Source organism: Hirundo rustica, chromosome 3 (genome assembly GCF_015227805.2).
Source record: "Hirundo rustica isolate bHirRus1 chromosome 3, bHirRus1.pri.v3, whole genome shotgun sequence".
Taxonomy (NCBI): domain Eukaryota; kingdom Metazoa; phylum Chordata; class Aves; order Passeriformes; family Hirundinidae; genus Hirundo; species Hirundo rustica.
Window position 1 is genome coordinate 115020732 of NC_053452.1, and position 24200 is coordinate 115044931.

Genomic DNA, 24200 nt, shown 5'->3' on the forward strand with positions numbered 1-24200 from the left:
TCCCAGCAGGCGTGAAGCTGCTCCTGGGGAGGTGGCTTTGGGGGTTCGGCATCGTCTTCCAAAGCCTCAGAGGAGGCTGCAAAGCGTTAAATAGCCTCACCTGACCTCCTCCAGCAAAGCCAGGCTCTGCATCCTTATTTAGGGACATACATCACCTCCACAGCTTTCCCTCTGGCGCTGGGGGTGGAGCAGAGAAGTGAAATGTCGTGAGAGAAGAGGGAAAAAAAAAAAAAAAGTATCTCTAAATCCATCTGAATTTGCCTTGAAACCCCTTTCCCACCCCAGCACAGCCGAGCGCATCCCGGCGATCCCGGCCGAGGGCCGGACACATATGCCGTGCCATATGGAGCGGCGCGATCCCAGTCAATCGGATCTTTGGGAGTTTTATCATTTAATTTCTTAATGTGCTAATAGTGCACAGGGAGGGGATGGATCACCGGTTAAGTCCGAGGATTTATGTTTTTAAGGGAGCCTAATGTATTTCCGAGCGGGCTTTAAATATCCTCGGCCAACGTGACGGGCGGCGAGCAGGAGGGTGAGCTGGAAAAGGCCCTGGAAGAGCTCTTTGAGCTTTAATCCAGCACAGGTTTATAACGTGACATCCAGCTCCGTGTGAGCTGAAATTCAGGTGGAAAATCCCCGTGTCCATTTGACAAAGCCATTTTGCCCAGCCCTGAGGGCTGCGAGCCCAGTTCCGGGTCTGTGTCCCCCCTGCTGCTCCCATAATTTCCATCCATGGGTCCATTCCATTTGTGAATCCGACGAGGATGGGTGGCAAAATCTCCCCAAGGCCCTGGTCCTCAGTTTCCCCTCTTAGAGAGAAAGTTGCATTTCCTTCCTTCAAACTGCCATTGGGATCAGGGCTTATATGGAGAATCCCGAGGTGCTTTCGACTCCCCAGAAGGAAAGGTCTTACAGAGAGACAAAAAATAAATGTTCATAAAGAAAACACGCAGAAGTCATTTCAGGGGAGTATCGAAATTACAACCGTTCACCTCCAACCTGCCACGAAACTCCTCTGTTTATTTCTAAATAAACCACCTCCAGCTCTCCATAAATCTCTGAGGCAGGGAACCGAGGAGGGGACGAATTAGGCGGCGCCGTGACCCCGTCCTGGTCCCCACTGGGCAGCTGCCTGCGGAGCAGGACGGATGCTCGCGTGGCCCCGTGGCTCCAGCTGCGGTTGGAAGCGTGGCGGTCTCAGAGGGATGCTCTGGCTGTTGGCTTCTGTCAGCCAGACCTTAAAATCTGCGCCGTTAGAGGCCTTATTTGAATTGCAAACGGCTCGAGGGAGGTGTACGGTGGAGTTGCTGTCTCAGGGTAAATAGGGTTTGGGGTTGTTTTGTTGGGGTTTTTTTTAAGCTAATAATATTGTGTCATGCTTTGAGGGGGGTGGTGGTATAAAGGGCAGGTGGGAAGATTTCTGTGGCTGAGCTGGTGGCTCTCCCCAACCATTTTTGACGGCTAATTCCTAGCATTTCCTTGAAAACTCCTCGGATCTGATGCGTTAAGTGAAATGTCATGAAGGCAACGGGAACACCACGGTGGGACTGTGAGACAGCACTAGAGGGGAGAGGGCAGAGGCTCCCAGAGGCACCCAGCCACGTGTTTTGGACCCCCAGCGTGCCCAAGGTTCTTGTGCTCACTCAGAGCTGGACGCTCCTGCCCCTCTCTGAACGCACTCGGGGTACCAACCACCGACTCGCGCTTCCGTGCGGGTTTGTCTCAGCAACTTCTAGGCCTCGACTGGGGAGGGAAAAAGGGAAAGAGAAAAGAAGGGATGTGTTTGTGGGAAAGATAGAAGGAAGACACGAGCGCTGCGGCGCGGTGCAGCGCTGGAATGATCTCAGGAGCTGCGGCTTGTGCAGAGAGATCCCAGGAGCGGGCACATGCCCTTGACACCAAATCACCCGGCGAGTAATAAAGGATTTCCTGCCTTCAGAGCCTGCTTGAGCCGGGGGTTTAGCCCGGGTTAGGCTGCGCAGAGCCCTGATGAGGTTACAGGGTCTAACAGGGTGCTCGGCCGGGACTGGTGATGCTGGGAATGTGTAGATATCCCTGGATATAGATGTGTAGATAACCACGGCGTGCGCTCCTCGCCACCAGCACCTCGCCGCAAACAAAAAGCGCGCTCTTCTCCTTGAAATTCACCTTGAACGCGGTGAGATGGGGTGGGCTCGTTGGTTGGTTTGGGGTTATTATTATTATTATTATTATTATTATTATTATTATTCAGGCCACCCCCCCCCCTTCCTTTTCCCTGACAACTCTCAGCAGAGAGGCTGCAAAAAAAGCTGAGGAGCCACTGCAGGCTGCGCAGTGCTGGGAGCTGTCAGCCCCACGCCACTGCAGTGATGTCAGCCGCAGCCACAGCCACTGCCACCCCCAGCCCCTGCACACACGCGAGTCGCAAGAAGAAGAATTCATAATTACAGTAGCGTAGCCATGAAACCAGCAGTGCTGGGGGTGAGGGAGGTGGGGGGAAAAGCGAAGCCTCGGCCAAAATTGGTACTTTCTTTTTTTTTTTTTTTTCCTTAATACCTTTTTTTTTTTCCTTCCCTCCCCGCTGCAAAGCTGCACCCAGCTCTGCAGCATCCTTTCTCCGCAGCGGGGTTTGGGGGGGCCAGGGCAGGGGGTTCCCCCCCGCAGCCCCTCCAAAGCGGGTGGAGGGTGCGGGGGGCTGCGGGGGGAGCTGGGCAGGGCTGGAGGCTCTTTCCCCGCGGGTCGCTCCTTGTTTTAAAAGGCAGCATTTCTGCGGACAACACCCGGAGCATCTCTGCGGGAGCGGGGCTGGGGGCGAGGGCTGCAGCCGCCTTGTTTGCGGCGCACGGAGTCAGCAGCTGGGATTTTTTTTTTTTTTTTTTTTTTTTTTTTTTGGCTGAATAATCCTTTACGGGGAGGGGGTGTGCGGGAAAAAAAAAAAAAGGGGGGGGGGCTGGGGGAGGAGGGAGGGAAAGTGAATCAACATCACCGAAGGAGGACAGCGAGCAAGATTAGGGCTGGCTAATGATAAATGAGAAGGCGCCGCTGACAGCTCCGCGCAGCGCCCGCCCGGCTGCTCCGCGCTCCCTCCGCACCCTCCGGCCGCCCGCTCCGCTCCCACCGCCGGCCTGGCTCCAGCCCCACCTCCCCTTTGCTTTTCTATATATATTTTTTATATATAAATTTATAGATATATATATAATTTTCACACCCCCCCCCTCCGCATAGCGCGGGAGGGACACATCCCACCCCCTGCCTCCCCGAGCATCCTCCGCGGGATTACGCGCCTGGCCGCGCTCCGCACCGGCTGCAGGACGGAGGGACCACGGCGGGGCTGCCGCAGAGGGTATTTCCTTCGCTCCTCTTCTTGGGAGGGTAGGGGGGCCGGCTGGGGTTGGGGTCGGGCCGGGAAAGGGGGGGGGTTGGATAGACAGGACACCCCTCAGCACCCCTCGGGGGAGGGGGGATGCAGTGGGGGGCTGCGCTCCCACCTCCCCCCCCGCGCCCTTTCTTCCCCCCTGGAGGGCTGGGGCGGGGGGGGACGAAGGATGGAGCCAGGGCGGTTTATCCGTGGGCTCTGCCCGCCCCCCCCCATCGTACCCGGGTGACCTTTCAAATCAAAGCCCGGCTCGTACCTACCAAGGTGCATTGGGCAGCCAGGGCTGGGGGGTGCTGGGGGGGGGGGGGGGGTGATGCACCCGGGCTCCCCCCCTCCCTCTGCCTTTCCCCCTCCCTCCCTCTTCCCTCCTCCCTCCCTCGCTGCTCCCTCCCTCTCTCTCTCTCTCTCCCTCTCTCTCTCTCTGCTGCATTTTGCATGAGCTATCTAGGTCATTAGCATTTTAGCGTATGCAAGACTTGACAAAGCTGATGAGAAGCCAGATGGGCCCCTCTCCTCTTTTTTTTGCACCACTTGGGATCTGAGCGAAAGGATTGACTGCAGCAGGCGAACGGGGGAAGGTTTATTGCGCTCCTCCAGACCCCCCCCCCCCCCCCCCCCCCGCTTATAGCAGCGCGGCGGGGCTCGGGGCAGGCGGCAGAGAGCGGGCAGCGCCGGGCAGAGACGGAGGGCAGGTAACGGGGCCCCCCCGCCGCCCCCCACCCCACAGCCCGGGGCTTCTTTGATTTGATAGAGGGGGATTTTTTTAAATTTTTTTTCCGACGGCGGGGGTTTGGAGGGGGGGGGGTGTTAGGTTGGGTTTTGTCCCCCCCCCCCCCGCCCATGGGGAAGGGCGCGCCGAGCCTCCGCGGGGCGCGGAGAACAAAGGCTGGGCTCCGCGGGGTCCCTCTCCCCCCCTCCCCTCCTTCCTCCCCCCCCCTCCCTTTTTTTTTTTTTTTTTTTTTCCCTTTTCTTTTCCCGTTTTCCCTTTTCCCTCTCTCTGTTTTCTTCCTCCCGAGGAAAGGCCCCTCTCTCCGTGTTCACAGCGGACCTTGATTTAAATGTCCATACAATTAAGGCACGCGGTGAATGCCAAGAACGAGGCTGACCAGCATCGAGGCCGGAGGCGGCTCTCCGCGGCTCTCCGCGGCTCTCCGCACCCGCGGAACCCCCCCGCACCCCCTGACATTCCCCATCCCCCGAGCCCGGCCGCGGGGAGCGCGGGCAGCGCTGCGCACCGGCGCAGGTGGCACCGCAGCGCGGCGCGGGGAGCGGGGCGGACAGGGATGCGCGGGATGGGATGGGATGCGCTGGGATGCGCTGGGAAATGGGATCGGGGCGCACGGCAGCTTTCGGGGGGCTCTCCGGGATGAAGGAGAGGGAGTCCTTGGCAGCACCGGCGCCCGGGGTGTGAAATCCGGAGCTGTCACTCGGGGGTGCCCCGCGGGTGGGCCCCGGGGGGACGCTGCCGCTGTCCCCGGGGCTGCTCCGCCGCCGCCGCTTTGTGCTTTGCCTTTTCTCTCGCCTTTTCTGCGCAGAGCGATGGGGTTTTTTCCCTGCTAAAAGCAAGGGCAGGTCTTGGGGTCACCGGGGCTCACGCTGCTCCCCCGGCGGAGGGGGGGTGAGGGGGGAGGATGCTGGGGCAAAGCCGCTTTTTTTCTTTATTTTTTTAAAGCTTTATTGTGATATATTATTATTATTTTTTTATTTCCCCCGGTGGCTGTTTGTGTGTTTTTCCCCTCCGCCCTCCCTCTCCTTTTAATCCTTATAATTTAAATCAAAAGTGCCGGGGAGAAGAAGGCGGGCGGGGGGGGGGGGGGCGTGGGGGGGAGCGCTGTGTCTGCAGGGCGAGGCCGGGCGTAAATCTCTCGGAGGGATAAACATGTCATTTGTTCCCTTTGTATGGTAATGCTGTCCCCCCCCACAGCTGCCCCCCCACCCCCCAGCAGCTGCCCCAGCCATACATCCTCCCTACAAAAGATCCCAATTACCCATCGGCTGCCTCATTATACTCCTTACACAGCCCCGGCGAGAGGCGTGTGTGTGCGAGGAGCCGAGGGGAGGGAGGGGTTGGGGGGGGAGAGAGGATGAAAAGGGGGGGGGGGGGGCAGAAACAGCACCTGAATTATTCAGAAAAATAAAATAAAACTCAAAACTCTGGAGGCGGCGGGAGGGAGGGGTGCTGCCACCCCGCAGGGATGCTGCGACCCCGCGGCCTAACACGGAGCAGGTGCCCCCCGGAGCCTCCTGCAGCACAGGGGCTGCTCCCCCCACCCCAGCCCCCCGCCCGACACCCCATTGGTTTATTCTTCCCCTCCTTTTTCACGCTTTTATTTTTATTTCGGGTTGGTTGGTTTTTTTTTTCTCCCCTCCACCCTTGTAGCCATCACCAGCGCTCTGCCCTGCTCCCCGCTGGGGCCCTTCACCTCCTTTCCCTTTTCCCATCCCTCTCCTCCCTTCCCTTCTCTTTGCAGCTGGAGGCCGCCCCGCATCCCTTCCTCCCGGCCCGTCCCAGTGCTCCCAGCAGGTGCCTGGCACTGGGGAAGGACAGGCCTTTCTGGAGGGGACACTCCCCCACCCCTCAGGGCACCTGCAGAGCTCTCCCAAATTTGGGGGGCCCTTGGTGACAGCGCGGGGGGTCCCGTCTCTCTTTGCAGCTCCGCGCACAGAGCCTCACCTCTGGAACCCTTGGGAACGCTGACAGCAGCTCGGGGTCCCTGGGACGCCTCTTTGCACCCGCCGAGGGGTTCTGCAGGTATTTTGGGACATCCCTCCCTGGGCTCGCATCCCGGCCGGTGCGGATGCCGCCAGGAGCCCGTCGGGTGGTGCCAATAAAGCTCTTTCCTTGCGGGTTCCTGCATCCTTTCCTTTGTTCGTGGAGGTTTCTCGCCCGTCTCTTTACGGCGCTGGAGGCAGGACCCCCCTGAAGGACCCGCACTCAGCACCGGGTGGGGGATGAATGTTAAAATCCGCCCCAAAATAAAAACCTCAGCCTCGCAATTCGGCCGCCCGCTCAAGCCTGGGTGGGCACCGCCGCATCCGGGACCTCCAGGGGAGGCTGAACTGCCAGAGGGCTCCTGTGTAGTGAATAAAAGGGGGGAAAAGGAAGAGATTTGGGGTGCCTTCTCTTTGGGATTGCCCCCGTCCCGGCAGGCGGATCCCTGCCGCACCGCACTACGCGCCGAGCATCCCTCTGCGGCACCGCCGGCCCCACAGCACCCGGCCCTCACAGACAGGACGGATTTTCTTTTAAAGCTGCGGCACGGGAGAGGAAAACAAGCCCTAAATAACCCCAAATAAATACACAACCTGCTTTCTGTTTTGCGAAATGGCCGGGATGAAGAGACGCCATCACCGCGCATCCGAAGGCCTGGTACCCCCGGCAGGGCCCGGCTGCCTCCCCCGGGCTCATCCCAGAGGGATGGAGAGGAGGAGGGGGCAGGAGGCTCTTATTAATACTAATCCCAAGAAATATTGCTGTGCCCTGAATAAATCAGGCCGGGGGTTCCTCCAAGACCTTTGCCCTCTTGAGATGAGCTGCAGTGCGGCCCCTCCTCTTTGGGGTGGACACTTTGGGAAGGGAATTGGCGCAGGTGGGGGGGTTGGAGGGGGGGGGTGGACAGATGCATTTGATTTTTTCACTGAGGGGTGGAGGAGGAGGTGGCATGGTTTTATTCCAAGCACGTCAGCTCCCCCCTCCCTCCCTGTCCCCTCCTTCCTCCCTCCACCCACAGTCCGATGTAAACATAGCGGCAGGGACCTGCCAGCCTCCATCCCCACTTGGATTATGGGGGGGAATTAAGCAGCTTTGATTAGCGCAGCAATGCCCCCGAATAACCTTCAGGTGTCTGGCCCTCAAGGTCGTGCACTAGTAGGGGCCGGGGACAGGGACCCCGGGGCTCCCATCCCGTGGGCAGAGGGAAGGGATGGACGGAGAGGATTCGTGGGGAGCAAAGATCCTTCCATCCGGGATTTTTATGCCGGTTTTATTTCTCCCTGCCCACGCCCACCCCTGACCGATTCGCTTGCCGCTGCAGTGCTGGTTGGGCTGGAGATGCTCCGGCTCCAGTCGAATGGAAGATGTGGGAAATTCTTCTGTTTCCCTCATTTCCCAGATCTCTTTTGAGTGCCAGCCCCACTCTTCACCCAGCCCCAAGAAGGATGATGGCCTCCATGTAGAAAGGTCTTTTGCTCCGTATCCCCTCAGCATCCAGCTCCCTTTTTCCGTTTATTTTTATGCCGTGTACCTCCATGAACCACAAGCCAACACATCTCCTAGCAGCGGCAGTCAAAGTGGGCGTTTTATTGGGAAATCTAATCAGGTTTCGAGGGGAAAATCCTTTCTTAATGTCTCAGCTAAGCAACGAGCTCGATTAAATTGGTTAGGCTATAAAAAGGGCCAGAGAGTCCCATCTCCTTTTTCCTCCCTGCTCTTCCTGGACAGCGCCGTCACCTCCGCACTCCACCGTCTTCAAAGCCCAAACAAGCCTCAATGACACAGGACTCGCATGTCATTCCCCGACATCCCCCCCACCCCGCCTCCCCCCAGCAACAGAGTCACAAATCAACTCAAACGCTCTAAATTTAGCCCGGCAGCGCAACCACGAGCAGGGATTTCAGTGACATCACTGCTGGAAATTAAGGGGTCAAACAGGGAGGCCGAACACGGCGCCCTGGGGAGCGGGGACGAAGCTTCACTGATCCTTCCACATACCGAAGCCGCCCTGTCTTGAGACATCTCAAAGCATCCCCTCAAAATATATTTCTCCCAGCACCAAAAAATGCCCAGAGTGAAGCAGCCATTAGATTAGATCCCATCAGGAGCTGCTCCGAGAGGCCCCGATGGATCGGCACTGCAGAGACGCGCAGTGCAACCGGGAGAATCCAAAGGGGCAAAGCCAGTGAGCTTTGCCCGGTGCAGAGGCTGGGAGAAAGGGGAGTCACGTCTCACCCTGGAGCTGGAAGGTGGGTCCAGCACTCCCTGCGTGGCTGGGAATGCCAGGCCAACGCTCCCGTGGCGCTTGCACAGTTGTGTGTGCTCACGGTCCCCAGCGGTGCTGCGGTTACGGGGCGGGGGTGCTGCGGTGGAATCCCAGTGCCTGTAGTGATTCCTGCCCGCTTTGCTCTGCAGAGCCAAAGAAATAACTGCAGGTCGGGAAAAGGGAGCCAGGGACGAGTCCCGAGGTGGGAATGGGGCTGCTCTGATGCACGAGGTCTGATATTCCAGAGGATGAAGAGTGAAGAGAGATTCCGAATGGCTGCACTTCAGTTGGAGGGGCTGATCCCGAGCTCCTCAACAATGGATTGGATAGATTCATAAACTCACACAATCACAGGATGGTTTGGGCTGGAAAAGACCTGGAAGAGCAGCTCATTCCAACCCCCTGCCATGGGCAGGGACATCTTCCAGTATCCCAGGTTGGTCCAAGCCCCATCCAACCTGGCCTTGGACACTTCCAGGGATGCAGGGGCAGCCACAGCTTCTCTGGGAAACCTGTGCCAGGGCCTCACCAGCCTCACAGGGAAGGATTCCTTCCCAAAGTCCCATCTATCCCTGCCCTCATTCCCTGTGTCCTGTCCCTCCATCACTTGTCCCAAGTCCCACTCTTGTAGCCCTTTAGCCACTGGAAGGGATTAAAGGTCTTTCCAGTGTTTCCACTTCTCCAGACTAAACAATAAATTACTGCTTTGGGGGCCATAATCAGAGAAGCTGAGATACTTTTAGGGAGCTGTTACTCACAGCACCTACATCCTTTAGTGGTCAGCATCCTTCACTTCTGTGTCTTTTTGGCAGCACGAAAAAGGCCAGAAAATGCTGCTTCTGCCTTTTGAATTTCACATTCCCCTTGCCCCAGTGGTGAGAAATGAAAAATAAACCAACAAGCCAATGGCTCCTGCAGCATCAATTCCTCCTACAGGCACAAAATACGACCTGGTGGGGAAGAAGGAAGAGGTTAGGGGCTAAAATCTGACAGAAATCCCTTAGGCCACAGCAGAGCACGAGGATTTCTCTGCTGTCGATGCACACGGTGGCAATTCCATGAACGTTCGCTTATTTTGATGGAGATTTTGCCTTTTCAGACCAAGTGTTTCCGTGTGGCACCAGCTGTAGGGATGAGCTAATGCAAAGCTCAGTCACTTCCCTGCTCACCCGGGCCTTCCTCCACAGCCGCAGCCGCTCCAAGAACATCTCATCCAGGGAGAGACAAAAGTGATGCATGTGCATGTGTAATTTCCAATGTCAATGCGTTCAGCGAGGAGTTGGAATCATAAAAGTTATTTCATTTATTACAATCATACATAAAGCCTCTTAGAGCTGCAGACTTGGAATAGGCAATTATGCCCATAGGTTAATAACACGCAGCGATTTGACTGACAACTGGAATTAGATTTAAACACGGCAGAGTGGCAGCTAAAGGCACTTTATTAAAACTGTGGCTGGGGATTTGTTCAAAATACCGGTTGCATACCTTTCCTGGTAAAATATTTATAGGTAGCACCATATTGTGGCCCATTATATTGCATTTTTCTTCTCCTTTCCCTCACCACTCTGAACTCTGCTGTACGGCGAGGAATTTCTCTGGTCAGAATTTCCTGGGGAGAAGAGAAATACCCGGGGTTGCTTCAGATGGGGTGATGTGATGGGATGTGATTCACAGTGGGAAAGGGCCCTACAGCAGTGATTAACTCTAGACCTACAGGGGACCTGGATTTACCTTTCCATCCTCTCTCCTTATCACTCCTCAGTGCAGCATCCTCTTAACGCTGCCCTCATTAGCCGAGAGTTAACGATCTCAACAGCCCGGACAAAATCAGGGTCAGTGACTGATACAGTCAATAAAATAAATATTGTTTGATTCTGTTGATACTGGGAGTTTTTTCCTGCTACCAGGGGGAGATCCTCCTTGTGAGGATCCTCCTTGGATTACCTGCAACCCGGATGGGGTCCCTGCAGCTGGGAGGTTTGAATACCAAGTTAGAGAAATGTGTGACAGGAATGACGGGCGAAAACACTCGATCCTGCCTTGGGACAAGGGGCTGGGTTAGAGCTCAGTATTTCCCATCATTCTTGGGGAAAAAAAAAAAAAAAAAAACCCACTAAATTGCTTTAAAATAATAGCTAAGGACCCACTAGGGCTGGGCCAAGTGAGATCAAAAAGTCTTGTTCCACCCTAACATCAGTCCAGCGAACGTGGAAATGAGGATTAAAATCCCAAAGGCTGTTTCTGTGCCACTTCCTTCACTGGCAGCCAATGGAAAAGAGAGGTGACACCTCTAAAATTAATTCCCAATTCCCATCTATTTCCTTCTTTCTTGCCTCATTCATGTGAAAAATCTCTGTATCACAAGAGCTGCCTTGTGATCAGCCTTGGACCAGGGGTTAAAATTCGGGAGCACTGTATAGGATTCAAGGATTTCACTTTAAAATTAGCAAAGCCAAAATCAGCAGAGAAGAACGGGCAATGCAGTGTCCAGAGAGGGGAAAACTGACAGTTTTCAACCCGCTGAAGGATGGTACAAGTAGATCTCCAAGCTGGTGGCCAAATCCAGCAAGGTACGAGGAGGATTATGCATGGATTTAACAGAGGGAAAACTTTCCAGCCAGCACATCACTGGCAAAACAGAGTGTACACTCCAGACCTCCAGATTCCCACTCTTCTGCAACAAAACCTAGCAGCTCAAAATCAGAGTTGAATCCAAAACCCTTTCTTTTTGGTTTCAGGGAAGGTGAAGCTGGAAGAGCACTCGGCTCAAAAAGGAGTTCAGATCCACCATTCCATCATCATTCCCTGACTGGCTCCAGCGTATTCCAGACCAGGAGCCATCCTCTGGCTGATGATGTCCCAACTCCTTGCAGGGGGCTGGACTAGGTGACCTTTAAAGGTCCCTTCCAACCCAAACCGTTCCCGTGATTCTATGATCCATGGGCTCCCCAATGGTTCCTGGTCCTCAGGATAAGGAAGTGTCTCCAGCAAAGCTTGAACTCCAGATTTTGATCCTACAGACCTCTCCTGCCAACCTGGGGGCCCAACCCCAAATTTCAAACCCCGTATTACCCAACAATTAAAATAAAATGAAGCCTGAGAGCAGCAGCTATAAAAAATCATCCTGATACACCTCATGCATTAAATATGAAGGCTCAGATCCTCCTGTGATGCCATGGTGGGGGAGCAGCTCCCTGGGCTGGGATTACCTGGTCCTGAGAGATGCCCTGACCTTTCCTCAAAGAGCAGCCTGTGGAGCAGGGTCAGCAGTGCCCGTGGCAGAGGTGGCACCAGCCCCACACACAAACACAATTCCCAGAAGCTTTTTCCAGCAGATTTCCTGAGTGCCAATGGCGGCTTTGGAGGAGAAAGTGCCAGGAGGAGAAATAATCAGGGGCATGCAAGGGGGATGACTTAATCCCAGGGCAACCCCCTTTGTTAAAATGCCCAGGGGAGAAGAGACCTCCTCTTTTTTTTAATTTTTTTTTTTAATGTCCTGAAAGATTTACAACCCTTTTTGTCAGATTCTCCTTCTTATCGTTGATAAAACTCATCCTGTCGCGCCTTGAGCCGAGGATCAGCTTTTAAAGCATTGCAAAGAAAAACTCTGTGATTTAAAGCAAACTTCCAGCCCTTGGCTGCAGCCCAGCCCAAATTCAGGGATTATCCCAGTGTTTCCAGACATGGAAAGGGGATTCATGTGTGAAACCCATATGGGATCAGCTCAAATGAGCCCAGACAACCTTTACCCTCTCACCTCAGTCCCTGCTGCATTGGGTGTAGGTGATTTCTCACCCTCTCAAAGAGCTTCTTGTGTCACCAGCTCGTGTAATTTTAGCATTTTATGAAGGTATAAATACCTGTAGGAATACATATTCACACGTATATATGTTCTTTACCCTAAAGCCCCAGGCCCCGAAGGCAAAACTCAGTTCCTAAAAACCTCAGTGTCCAAAAAGTTTGAGGGACGACCTGAGTTTACTCGAGCAGCTAAAAGCAAAACTAAACAAAACAAAACAAAACACACACACACACACACACACACACACAAAACAAAAACAAAACAAAACAAAAAAACCCTAAGTACATTAGAAAGAGCACTAAAAATACAGTCAAGAAATTGGAAGCAATTTTTGTGATCCAGGGGTTTCTTGCTGGGTTTTCTGGGAGTTTGGGGTTGGAGATAATGGCAGTGGGAGTGGAGGGCGGCATGGTTTTATTTCAGGATCAATATCGGGGTGGAGCAAATGATGTGTTTATCTGCCAGGCTGAGAAGATCTAATTGTGCCCTGCTTTGCACTAATGCAGCTCTGTGGCACCACCAGAGAGTCCCAGAGTACCCAGAATGTGCTTGTTTTCTAGTCCCACCCCTGGTTTTTCTCGTGCATCCTGCCCATCCTGGTCTCACCCCAGCACTTTTAGGGGCTATTTCGAGGATGCCCAGATCTCTGCTCCATCCCTCCTTTATACCTCAGGGCAAGAAAGGGACCAACATCATCCTGTAGGAGTTCCCACTAGGAAATAAGGTTTTTATGGATGATTTTAATTGGGGGGGACACTTCAAGGACTTACCCAGAGATATCCAGGAGCAGTAATTGCAGAAGGAGATGAGATTCCCAGGGAAACCCAGCCCAGCCCCATGGACACATGAAACCACAATTGTCATCTGTGATGAACAACAGAGAGGGGAACGTACAGGAAACAGCAATTAAACCATTAAAGTCTTGGGCAGCTTCCCAGTGACCAGCAGCCTTTAGATATATAAATATCTCACATGGCATAAAAGGAGCTGTTCTCTACCCATTATGTCCTCAGCGACCTTCAAGAGACACAGGGGGGTTGGAATTGTCACTTTGAACTGGCATCTTCTGCTCCATCTGAGCACTGACATCCCTTGGGACAGGGATCTCCCGCTCCCCTGTAGCGCTGCTTGGAAATCCCAGCTGAAAGTTGAAATCCAGTTGAGATCCCAGTTGAAATTATCCTGATTACTGCCCAGATCTCTGCTTCCTGTAAATCCCTGGTGGTGATGTAGGGATATAACCGAGCTGGAAGGTGGCAAATGTGCTGCTGTTACCACATTTCGGCGTTAAAATAGAAGCTACCATATTTAATGGGAATGTTTTGTGCTCCTGTTTTGTATCACACCCCCAAACACCCTGAAGGATCAACCCCAGACCTGAGGGAGTTTCTGGGCCCCAAATCCTCGTGGCTCCGGTTTACTTTAATAGCCAAGCTAAGCAAAATGCAAAATATCTCAACGGGCACTGAAAATTTTGGCCAGTAATTAACAATGGTCATCCTTTAATTAGCCAAAGGAGCAGCCCTGAGACTGAGATTGGAACCAAGATAACCCAGGGAAGATCCATGATCATAAAAGGCAGCGATAACCTGAGTTTTCATCAGTCAGAAATCGTTTTCGGCACGTGCTGCTTGTTGGGAGAAGAGTTTTGGGGATAGATATCAAGCCTGATCGCTCCATTCGGTCTGGGTGGGTTTTGTTAACACCACCAGCAGCAGATTTAGTGATGTTTACATTGAAATAATCACCCTGGGGTTTTAAAGCCCTGCCTGCTTTGATAGGCCTGGGTCTGTGGCTCTCAGATGGGCAGTGCCTCACACTCCTCTGGATGCAGATGCTCAGATGTGCTGCTCTGGTGGTCCCCACGCAGGAGGAAATGTTCCCCTGCACCCCCATTTCCCCAACACCTGCACAACACCCCCCAGTTGGCCAGGAACCCCCACTGCCGGTGCCGGGTTTGATGTTTTAACCCCGAGAAGGGGCTGCAGGGTCGTTCCTGCGAGCTGAGCTCCACGGGGATGGAGAAGTGGAGCTGTTGGTGGGAATCCTGCAGCACTTTTCCCTTCCCACCAGGCGTGGAGGCTTCCCCTGCGATTCCTGCTGCTGCGCGGAGTGATGCTGCAGTGGAGAGCGTCTGCAGGATGATGAAACGCAGAGGGGCCGTAATGAGATTTCGAATAAAGCCAGCTTTTCCCCTGGCATGTCTGGTCTGGATAAATCCAAACTGTTGGCGAGGTAAACCAGCCGGGAAGGAGAAGCGCCCTTGACCTGACACGGCTCTTCCCATTCCCACCCCTCCCTGCGGATCGGGAGGACAAATCCCGCATGGCGAGCAGCTCATCCCGATGGAGGAGCAGCAGGAATCGCATCCGAGTGGCCAAACCCCGCACGGCACAGCCAGGGCACGGCACAAGCGGGGGATGTGCTGCGGGGTCCTGCTCCCCATCCCGCAGGAACCCCCCGGCACAGGATCTGATTCTGGCGGCGCTGGCCATCCCTGAACGTGCGGCGCATCCCTCAACATTCCAACATTCCAGAGCAGCAGCCACTAGAGGGGGGCTCAGCACCGGGAGAGGGACTCGGAAAATCCCCGCAGCCTTCGGGGAGGAGGAGCGACCCCGGAGCTCTGCGTGGAGGGAGGCGGGAGGCTCGGGGAAGGATGGATGCAGGCGATGCACGAAGGAAACCGCACCAAAAATGCCGGTACGGCTTCCCAACGTGCTGGCTCCCAGCGATCCATCCGCTTGTTAAACATTCCTGCAAATCTTCGTGGAAAGCGACGCCCTTCCGAGAGCGCCGAGGGGCTGCAGGACTGGAAGGAGGCAGTAGAGGGGGAAAAAAAAAAAACAACTCCCAAATATTTTCCGATCAGAGAAGCACAGGTACAATTTGCTAGTTTTAAAGGAAAGCTGCCGTAAATATCCATAACTTCATCCCTGTAGCCACAGCTTTTTACTTTGTGTGGGAAAACAAGCCTTGGTGATGAGGAGCTGCCAGGTGAGCCACGTTTAGGATGCTAAAGCTGCACGGGTGGACATATCCAACACCTCGGTCACCCCTGAGGTCTCTCTGCCCCTGGAGGGTTTTTGGGGAGCCAGGCAAGGTCCTTCCCTGTCCAGCTCACACCCTGTCCCTGCCTGACCTTTCCCAACACTTCCCATGGCTTACATGGAAAACGGGGACAAACTTTTTTATTAGGGTTTGTTGGTACAGGACAAGGGGTGATGGTTTTAAAGTAAAAAACAGGTGATTTAGACCAGATAAAAAGAAGATTTTTTATTATTATTATTATTATGAGGGTGGTGAGGCACTGGTAGAGGTTTCCCAGAGAGGCAGTAGATCCCTATCCCTGTAAACACCCAAGGCCAGGTCAGATGGGGCTTCAAGCAACCTCATCAACTTGAAGATGTCCCTGTCCACTGCAGGGGATTTGACTAGATGAGCTTTAAAGGCTCCTTCCAACCTAAACCATTCCACAGCTCTGTGATCACACACCTGGGGGCCAGGGCTGGACCTAAAAACGTCCCACTTCGCTCCTGCCGATGGAAATCCTCTCCATCCTGAATCCCTCCCCGTGAGCCAAAGCAGAGATTCTCCCAAGAGAGGCCACCTCTGTCCAGTCCCAGTCGTTTGTTTCTGCAAAGCTGAGGCTGCTGTTGGCCGGGAGGGGAAGGATGGGGTTTCCCCAGGTGGAATCACTGCTGCAGGACAGAGCGGTGCCCACGCCGCGGTGTCCTGGTGCTGGTGGTGCTGCTGGCTGCTGCGTGGATGGATGGAGGTTGCTTAGCAACTCCTCAGCACCGGAGAGGGAGCACGGGAGAAGGGAGAATGGAAGGGCCACCGCTGCTGATGTCTGTGGGGCTGCACGTGGAATTCCCTCAGAGCATCTGGGGCCTTGCTCCCAAAAGGTTCCTGGCACTGATGATGGAATCACAGAGTCGTTAAGGTTGGAAAAGCCCTCCAAGATCATGGAGTCAAATTATTCCCCCAGCGCTGCCCTGCTCAGCGCTAAACCACATCCCCAAGTGCCACATCCACACCTTTAGAACACTTCCAGGGATGGTGTTTCCACCAGAGCGGTCCAAGCACAGCTGGTCCCAAACACACCAGCTCTGGGACCCAGATGAGGGGTGCAATCCAAGGTCAGCCACAAAATTCCGTCCTGGGATATCCCAGGGAGACACAGCCCCTGCTGGAGAGTCGTGGTTGGTGAGGACAGCTGGCAGCCCCGGTGCCCAGCAGCCCCTGGATAAAGGAGCTTATTTGGAGAGGGAACCTTCAAAAATCACTCCCGGTCTGTACAGCTTTGCTGGGCTAGATTACAGTTTTGCCAGTACAAATCTGAATTTCCTAAAGTTATCCCAATAGAGCTCTGCAAGGACATAAGGCAGGGAAAGCTTTCCAGGCAGCCTGAACAGTTTAAAACAGGAATGTCTCCATGCCCAGGGAAATGTTCAGCCATGGATGTTGCCTGCTCCTCCGAGGCCTCCCCAGCCTGGGTTTTTCCAGTTTTGCTTGAGCACTGAAAATCCTCCTCCTTTTTCCCCCCTGCAGAAGGTGTCTCACTCTTTCCCAATCCACTGGAGTTTTATGGGAATCAGATTTCCAGGCTGGGAAGCAGGAGCAGACCCATGCACCTTGTTCTCTGCTGTCCCCTGTCCCCACTCTTGGAGACAGGATTCTGGGCTGGATTCCAGCCTCCTCCAGGATATCCATTCTTGGGATACAAAGAATTCCTCAGATGAGGAGCAGCTTCCCTAAGGGTGCTGTCCTTTTAATGTCTATTTTAACACCATATCTGCATTATTCTGAGGCTGCCAAGGCTTTAAACCATGCAGTGCCCTCAGAGTAAACATTCTAATTTTATGTGAATCCCTAGCATTTGTGTTTCTAATCCAGAATTAACATCATAAGCAAATAAATTTATGCCCCATCAGTCTACAGATTCCTTAAAATGTATTTAGCTTTGCACAAAAACCTTTTCTCTTCTGGGATTTTTTGTTTTTGTTGTTTGTTTGTTTGTTTGTTTGTTTTGTTTGTTTAGGGTTTTTGGTTGATGTTGGATTTTTTGTTGTTTGTGGGGTTTTTTGAGGTTTTTTTGGGATGGGTGGTTTTTTGTGGTTTTTTTGTTGGTGGTGGTGGTGGTTTTTTAATTTTTTTGGGGGGGAGGTTGTTATTTGGTGTTTGTTTGGGGTATTTTGTTACAATTTTTCAGATTTCTCCTGAAAGCAGGAAGCTCTTGAAGAGCACAGGAATACCCTTCTCTCCATCACGCCCCTTCCCAGTGTTTTGCAGATTCCGTGACAATCATTGGATACCCTGATCTCCTGACTGCCGTCATCAGACTTCCTCTGTCCCTCACCCTCCTGCCACCAAATCATTTTGGCAATTAATTGGTGGTAATTCATTTCTGAGAGAATTATTTACCTGCATTAAAACACCTATGAAGACACAGTTGTTTGGAGTACGACTGCAAAAACTGTACCACTTAAAATAATTCAATATTGTATGATTTAAGTGTCACACCACCTCTACTGCCTCGTTTCTCTGTTCAGGGATGGGGTTTGGGTGGGAGTGATTTTAAGCTGCAGGATAATGTTCCTGTGCATTTCAATTGCTCTGTTAAACATTAATTCTTATGGGAAAATTTGTTTTCCTTTCCATCAAGCCACCACAGGAATACTTTTTTTTTTTTTTTTTTTTTCCCCAGGACCAAAGTCTTGTTGATTAGTGGAGCTCCTCTCTACTAAAATTTTCTGTCCTAAATTTTGATTTGGGGGCTTTTTCTCTTCAAAATTTTACCTTTCCTTTGTTATTTCTATGATTCCACCTAGGGTTGCTCTTCATTTGTATTTCTGTACTTTCCATCCCTCCGAATTCCTGCTTCCTGAACATCATCTCCATCAGTGCAACAGACAGATTTTCATCCCTTGAGCAGAAACACCATTTCCTGAGATGATTTCCGGTTTACCTTTTTGAGTTTATCTTTACATCAGGCACAAAAACACCAGCACTGGGAAGGATTTCTCCCCCATGTAGGCTGAAACCTTCCCCTGTTTAATGTGACGCTTTTCTTGGCCAAGTTTCCACTGCAGTTTCATGTTTACTAAAAGTCAATGTTTACCTCTGCATAAGAATTCAAATTCTATTCTTGGGCTGATTATATTCTGTATTCTCCAAATTCTCACTTGTAGTTTTAAGGGATCTCCCACCAGGCGTTAGCTGAGGTTTTCAGCTCCAAGTCCCACTACACCCTCAGGTTCCTTTAGCCCTCCAAACCTGTGCATTATTTTCCCAGTCTCAAATTTCTTTTTGGGAAACAAAATTTCTGACATAGAGTGAGCACTTGGGTAATGCCACTAATTCCTTCTTTCTGGAAGAATTTCTTGTCAGGAAGAATTTCTTTGCAGGAACAATTTCTTCATGGAAAGGGCGGTCGGGCATTGGAACTGCCCAGGGATGTTTGGAGGTGTCCAAGGCAGGGCTGGACGTGGCACTCAGTGCTCTGGGCTGGTGACAAGGTGGGGATTTGTCGCAGGCTGATGGTCTTGGAGGTCTTCTCCAACCTAAATGACTCTGGAATTCTGATTAAAAATAGCAGGGATGGTGTTAAAACCATGAGTCAGAAAAACCTCCTTGCTTTCAAACTCCTCAGAAAGAGCAATCAAACCTTTTACGGGAGAAAAGCAACAAGAAACCCATCCTAGGAGGATGAACTGTGGGGGTTCAGAGAGCTCAGATGAACTCAGGGGTTTCCCTGGATGCACAGGCGTGGATCAAAATTGGTCACAGGCTGGAGAAGGAACTGTGACTAAAGACATGCCTGGAAGCTTCTGTGCTGAGAAAAGATTTGAAGGGGGTTTGGGCAGGGATGAAAAAGCCTCCCCAGTGCTTTTATTCAGCTGCTCATCCAGAGAGACGTTCCCAACAAAAGCCCAGAGCTTGTTTAATGGTTTAACATTCCCGTGCATCCTTGGGAAGCATCTGACACACTGTTTCTGTACAAATAACCACAGCAGCACTCTACAGATGACTTACTTTGCTTCCCAGTGGGTGTGTAAGTAAATTAGCAAAAAATAAATGTCACGCGGCAATGACTTACTCCGTTTCTAAAGGCTCTGTTTTCCCTCTGTATTTTTTGTTTGTTTAACAAGTTCTTAATTAAATTCTGTTTTCTGGCATTCGAGCTGACGTGATGACGCGAGATAAAGTTGTTTAGAATTCAAATCTTCCTCGATTTCTCATTGTGGCAAAGGAAGAGATAAGAGCAGCCAGGCTCTGCCTTCCCCTGGTCGTGTGTGGCTGCAGCTCCAGCCAAGCAGGAGCTCTCAGTGCTCCAAAATCCCTCCTGCTCTCGTGGGTTTGTCACTGCTTTGAGAGGATCACGCACAAAAAATAATGTGTGGGCTCCCCCTTCTGCCTGAGAACATCAGTGCCTGGAAAAGAACCGGGATGATGGAATGGTTTGGGTTGGAAGGGACATTAAAGCTCATCTTGGTCCAACCCCAACAGCTCCCACGATCCCAGGTTGCTCCAAGCCCTGTCCAACCCGGCCTTGGACATTTCCAGGCATCCAGGGGCAGCCACAGCTTCTCTGGGCACCCTGTGCCAGGGCCTCAGCACCCTCCCAGGGAACAATCCCTTCCCAGTATCCCATCTATCCCTGCCCACTGGCAGTGGGAAGCCATAAAGGAGGGCCAGGATGACTTTCCGAGGCGCCAGGTTCCTGTAAAATACACCAGGCAGGGCACTGAGCATCTCTGAGCAGCTGGAACAGCCCATTCCCAGAGCCACACCTCTCCCTGATAACCAGCCCGTGCTGGCAGGGCAGAGAAAAGCAGCTCCACTGATTCCTGGGGTGACTGGAAGACAGCAGCGAGGATCACTGCAGATCTGCAACCTAAAACATGGAAAAGGTTCTTTGGAGTGGGAGCAATTTCCCTTTACCAAACTATAAATTGGACCCTCTACGCCTCCCTGCTCCTCCAGAGAGAGACCAGCACCAGCCAAAAGGTGATTTCTCCCATGTACCTTTGATACTTATTCCAAAAAAACAGAATTGTCTCCCAGGGTCTTTTCTCCTTCTCTTTCCCACTGCAAAGACAGGGCGGATGACTGATGTGATGGAACCACAGAATCTTTAAGACTGAAAAATATCATCAGTGAGGCCCAGCACCGTGGTCATCCTTAAACCACGTCCTCAGGTGCCACATCCACACATTTTTGGGACACTCGCAGGGAAGGTGACTCCAACACTGCCCTAGGCAGCCTGTTCCAGTGTTTTACAACCCTTTCTGTGATGGGATCCTAAGTTTTTAGGGGCTGAAGTAGGACTGAAAGGTGCCTTCCCGTTCCTATCTAAGCCTTCAGCAAGTTTCAGAGCATTTCTGTAGAAAATATGGACTGGGAAGCCAACAATTTCATCTGTTTAAAATACAGTTTAGAACATGAAGACAGAATGATCTGAAGGCTGGGATTAAAACCAAAACTGACTCAAACTCAAGATAAAGCAACTCTGGCTATGGAAAGAATTGAAGATTTAGGGGAAGGATCAGTGTGTAAATTCATCATTTCTACAGAGCAGAGGGGTCAGAGATCTCAGTGGTCCCTCCTTGCTCTGGGATATACCATTAAATACAAATTCTGATTTGGGATAAATCTGGGCATGCCCTGGCCGGTCTCAAATCCACCACTCCAGTATTTCTGGTTCTGCTGTGAATCAGCGTTCTCCTTTTGCAGGGTGATTTGTTTCGCTAATTCATGTGAATATTCCACTTGTAGGTGCCAGTTTTAATCCAGGCACTGCCCCAAGGGATGTGCACAGCATCACCCATGAACTCAGACGAGCTATGGGTTGGAAGAGTAGGGGATGCCCCCTTCCTACACAGCAGAGGCGTCAAAAACTGGACAAGAAAGGGTTGTGCAAAACTGGAAATAAAAGACCTCCTGTGGAAGTCAGGGGGGAAAAGTTCCCACTAACTCTTGGTGAGCAACACAGCTTTCCCTCTCTCTTTTTTCTTTTTTAATACACACTGGTAATTCATTATTTGACCACAGATTAGCAGTGACTTAGCACTCGGAGCACTTTCAGTGAAATCTTTAATGCTACACGAGATCCCTGGGATAATTGGAGGCAGCGAAGGCTGGCTGCATCTGGCAAAGCCCTGAGCACATCATTTCCATGGGAGTCCCCAAATGCAACATCTGGAGCAGCCCTTGGGCTTGTTAGCTCGGCTGAGCCTTCCTGATGCTTCACATTTTGATGCTTTCATTTGGCTTGTCGTTATTTTCACTTCACAAGGGAGAGGAAGAAATAGAGAAACTCAGCTGAGGTTCTGCATTGAGGCTGAGCAAGGATTTCTGCGTGGCCTCGGGGCTGTGGATTTCTGAGCGAAAGATTCTGAAAACTCACGTTTTGCTACATCTTCACTGTTGGAATGCATTGTGAAGGGAAAAGGGAGATGGAGGTGGAGAAGGGAATGGAAAAGAAGGGAAAGCCAAAGGGCAGCCCGGCACAGAAGGACCTGGGGGACATTTTCATTCTGGAGCCACTTTCTCCAGATGCAGTTTGTTGATCCAATATTTGCTGAATATCGAGAGCTGTGTTGAAGCTGTTTGACAGTGGGAGGAAGTTTGGATGTTTGACTATGCCCAGAGAAGGGAACAGAGCTGGGGAAGGGGCTGGAGCACCAGGAGAGGCTGAGGGAGCTGGGAAAGGGGCTCAGCCTGGAGAAAAAGAGGCTCAGGAGGAACCTTGTGGCTCTGCACAACTCCCTGACAGGAGGAGCCGGGGGGCTCAGGATTTCTCCCAGGGAACAGGGACAGGAGGAGAGGAAACAACCTCAGGCTGTGCCAGGGGAGGTTTAGATTGGATGTTGGGGACAATTTCTTCCTGGCACAGCTGCCCGGGGCAGTGGTGGAGTCCCCATCCGTGGGGGCGTTTAAAGCCATGTGGATGTAGCACCTGGGGGCATGCAATGCTCATAATCACGTGGTTCTTTACCATTTTGAAAACACAAAATAACCTAGTGACACAAAAGTCATGCTCCTTTCTGCTGCATTCAAGAGAGAATTTCATTATTTTCACTCCAATGTTCCCACATTTTGAGAGACAATATTTCTGCTTTTTCATAATTTCACAGCCAGCCATGGGCGAGGGAGCAGAGCACCAAGATCTCTCTCTCCAGCAACCCTCCCCTGCTCCCTGTTTTCAATTAGAAACAGCATCACCCAGCTCCTAAATCCAGCAGCACCAGGGAAGCAGAGAACTGGAAGCTGAGCCAGCATCAAGATCCAAATATCAGAGCTGGGCTTTTAATTCCCAGTAAAGCAAACTGGAATGCTCAGACCTCAGCCTGAGCTGCCTCACTTTGCACGTTGAGATACGGATGGGTGCCTTAGGGAACATGGAATACTGCAGCTCTCCCACACAGAAACATCACAGGAACTCGGATTTAGGAGCCAAACCATTGGTTTTTTCCATGGGCACATTTCCAGGGGAGCCTGTGACACCAACCCTGAGCAGGGCTCTGCCAACACTTGACATTTATTAAAGCCACAGCTCAGTGGGTGATGTAATTACCTGGACGTTTCCATTTTCATGTTTTGTAATTCCAAATGAAAGTCCAACTAAAGCCCTTTTTTTTTTTCATGAAAGATTACTAATTTATCTCTTTTTTAGCACTCTCCTTGTGGTATTTAACCATTCACAGTGCACTTCAATGACCACTTAGTGAAGGTATTCAGGTTACACCCACAGCAGTAGTAGAAAAATGCTGTTTCATTCCTTTTGTCCCACCATTTTTAGCGTATAACGAACAACATCTAGCGGGCACAAAGCAAAAAAAAAAAAAAAAAAAAAAGAGCTCCCAGGTATCCACATCTCTCTGATAACTGAGCTAATAGCTAATCTTGTTATTTTAGATACAACATGGTTAAAATCCCATCTCATGTCCTGATGACCACAAGCCTGGACAAAACTTGGGATGGGCTGTGGCAGGATCAGTGGAAATCCTCTGCCCAAATTCAGGGTGCCAGGGCCCCATCTGTGCCACCCTGCGTGGCTGCAGGGTTTTGGGAGCCACGGGAGGGGTGCCAGCATCCCTTTGCTCTCCCGTTTTCCTCCCAAGGGAATCCAGATCCCAGGGAATCCGTGCCAGCAGGCGATGGATGTTCATTCTACGGGGGGAAGAAGTACATCCCTGGGCCAGCTCTTCCTTTAAAATCAGCAGGGAAAAAAAAAAAAAAAAAAAAAAAAAAAAAAAAAAAAAAAGGCTAAACGAAGAGGGAGAAAGAGAACGCTGCAATCAGAGCTGATTTATTTTGCACCGCAGCCACCGGGTGTCACTCTTGCCTGCGGAGTCAGAAAGGACTGATTAAAATCCTAATACATCAATAAATCCTGCGGCTCCCGCTGGTGACAGCATCACCCCCACTTATCACAATTTCATGGGTTTCAACGTCGAATCACCAGCTCATTAAATCTGGGGAGATCTGGAGCTGGCACTTTGGCCTGTTGTGCTATTTGCAAAACGCATTATTTTTTTATTTATTATCATTATTATTATTATTATTATTATTATTATTATTATTATTATTGGTGTAAATGCAGCTGGAAGATTTAGACCTGCGTTTAGATCGGGCGTCTGAGGGAAAGTGATGAGGACAGAAAGTGGGGATGGGTGAAAAAAAGCCCAAAAACCTGGCTTTTGCAGGCGTCTCCTCTGCAGCAAGAACGTGATTCAGCAGATGAAGCTGTAACACATTCCAGCCTTTGAAGTCAAGGCAGTTCAGGTCTCAGCGATCCCGCACCTCAGAATTACGAGGAGATAAAGGCTGCAAACATGACACAACTCCCTAAACATGCATTCTTCAGAGTACCGGTGACTGCCTTCTGTTGGGAGGTTTGCTTTTCTGGGATAACAAACCTGCTCTCCTGCTAGATTTTGTATTTTTCGAGCTCTCTAGAGAATCCCCGTTTCCTCCAAGGACAGAAAATCTTTTTCTTTTTTTTCTTTTTTTTTTCTTTTTTTTTTCATACAGATGAAATCCAGCG

General features: G+C 51.6%; 1 long non-coding RNA gene across 1 annotated transcript; it reads left to right on the forward strand.

Annotated features, from left to right (window-relative positions):
* The first annotated feature begins 2361 nt into the window (after positions 1–2361).
* Positions 2362–6218, forward strand: LOC120750707 (uncharacterized). Its single transcript, XR_005700115.2, has 3 exons — positions 2362–2508; positions 3211–3328; positions 6016–6218. It is a non-coding gene; the product is annotated as an uncharacterized LOC120750707 (long non-coding RNA).
* Positions 6219–24200: the final 17982 nt, after the last annotated feature.